Below are 2480 nucleotides of genomic sequence, written 5' to 3'. Positions count from 1 at the left end.
TATCCCTTTCAGATTTTTGTTTCTCTTTTTTTTTTTTATTGTGGAAATAACAGAGTCAATGCTCCAACTAAAAAACGTCTTGCTATTTCAATTACAGTAAAATGAAACCAGGGATGGTGCTGTGTCCTGCTTTTCCAGTACCTGTCTAAAATTGGGATGAGAATGAGAGTAAACTTGTTTAGGTTTAATTCAGATCAGTCTGTACCTTAATGGGCACGGTCTACAATGACAATCTTTCTCAGGCGTCTCACAATTATTTTTTATTTTAATATTCTTTATTTTTGCATTGTTCCTCCAAAAATATAACTATTGGGTACATGCCAGTATCTACCAGCTGGTTTTTAAAGTATACAGTCATATAATCCCAGATGTTTATAGCTTTTCACTTTGCCCCCATATTTACGAATGTCTACAGAAACGATGTTTTGGAAATTCAAATTGACAAAGACGTCAGTTGGCACTGTTGGCTACTAATGTCCATTTAACTATTACCAAATCAGCCCTGGTGTGTCCTCCTCTCCTTGTGACAGGAAATATCTCTAAAACTGACTCATTTTAATGGCGCCATTGGATGACAGAAATAATGAGAAACATCTGACTGGACACATTAGTTTAATTAATACATATTTAAAATAACATTCTTCAGGGGTATGTGCCATATGGCCAAACCAGAAAAGGAGTTTACCCTTCAGAGTGTTGAGTACCCTCAACTTCCATTAAAAGCTTTGGAAATTGAGAGCCCTTAAACACCTTACAGGAGCCAATTGGCACATCATGGGATTGGATCCATATGTCTATAATTCCAGCAGGCATGATGAAACCACATGAAAATTCAGAAAGTAAAGGCTTCTTTACATGTAATATAACTTTTTTACAGTTTTTGATTAAGACTTGATTTAGACCAAAGATCAGAAAAATATGCAATGCAGAGAAGTTTGAGAAACAGCTGCACTATTGTGCATAATGCTTTGCTCAGTCCATACACTTGTATACAAACATAAGAATGGCCAGATCGGGTCAGACCAATAGTCTACCTAGCCCCATATCCTGTCTTCTGACAGTGGCCAGTGCCAGATACTTCAGAGGGAACGAACAGAACAAGGCAATTACTGAGTGATCCATTCCCTTTCGTCCAGGCTCAGCTTCTGACAGATACAGGTTTAGGGACATGGGGCAGCCCAGGGCATGGGGTTGCATCCCTGACCAGCTTGGCTAATAGCCATTGATGGACCTATCCTCCATGAACTTACTTAATTTTTTTTTAACCCAGTTATGGCCTTCAAAACATTCCTTGGCAATGAGTTCCAGAGGTTGACTATGCATTGGCTGAAGAAGTACTTCTTTATATTTGTTTTAAACCTGCTGCCTATTAATTTCATCAGGTAACCCGAGGTTCTATTGTTATGTAAAGGAGTAAATAACACTTCCCTATTGACTTTTTCCACGCCATTCATGATTTTATAGATTTCTATCGTATCTCCCCCTTACAGTCCTAGTCTTTCTGAAAATCCAAATTCACTTTATAAACTGGATCACCCTTGTCCACATGCTTTTTGTCCCCCTTGAAGAATTCTAATAGATTGGTAAGGCATGATTTTTCTTTTTTCTATGTTGACGCTTCCCCACCTACGTGCAGGGATGAAAAGTAACTTAAAAGACTTATTGGTACTCCAGAGTCCTGAGCAGGGGGCATGGCCTCGACTGGAAGAGGCATGGCCTTGACCGGAAGATGCATGGCCGGGGCCTTTAAATCACCCCCAGAGCTACCAGCTGCAGAGGCAACTGGGAGCCCCAGGGCTCAGGGGTGATTTAAAGGGCCCCAGGTTCCGTCCGCCACTACCACAGCGGAGCTCCAGGTCCTTTAAATCACCGCCGGAGCCCTGCCACTGCTACCCTGAGGCTCCGGCAGCGGGGCAGCCCAGGGAGCAAGGCAGGGAGCCCAGGGAGCAGAGCAGAGTGGGCTGGGGCCGGGTTGCTCCACTTCCCGCTGCCCCATGAGTGCGGGGTCAGGCCTGCCCTGCACTCACTGGGCGACAGGAAGTGGAGCGACTCAGCTCCAACCTGCTCCGCTCCACCGGCTCGTGCTGGGGGGTGATTCCCCCCTGCCCCCCAAGCCTGTTCCTGCCCCCCCACGGAGGCCTGGGCCCCCCCTTGCAGGGTGTGTGGGGGCTGCGTAAGGCACCAAAATGGCTAGGGATGGCCCTGATTTCATGGTATATGCCTGTGTGTGAAAGACAGGGAAAGAAAGAGAGAAGAGAAAAGGGAAGAGAGAGAGAGAAGGACATGGTGAAGTGGAAGCCCTGGAGCCTGTTCCTACTTCCCACAGCTAGTGGCACCAAAAGTGGTGCTATATAAGGTAGTACACCGGCCACCGACAGTACCTGGAGGCGTGAGCCGGAGCGACATCGTGCATCAACTACAAGAAAGGGACCGACTGTCCGTTGGACCATATAAACTGGAACCATAAACTCACTGAACAT

The sequence above is a fragment of the Lepidochelys olivacea genome, assembly GCF_965140295.1.
Source record: "Lepidochelys olivacea isolate rLepOli2 genome assembly, chromosome: 1".
NCBI lineage: Eukaryota > Metazoa > Chordata > Testudines > Cheloniidae > Lepidochelys > Lepidochelys olivacea.
This window is presented reverse-complemented; position numbering follows the sequence as displayed.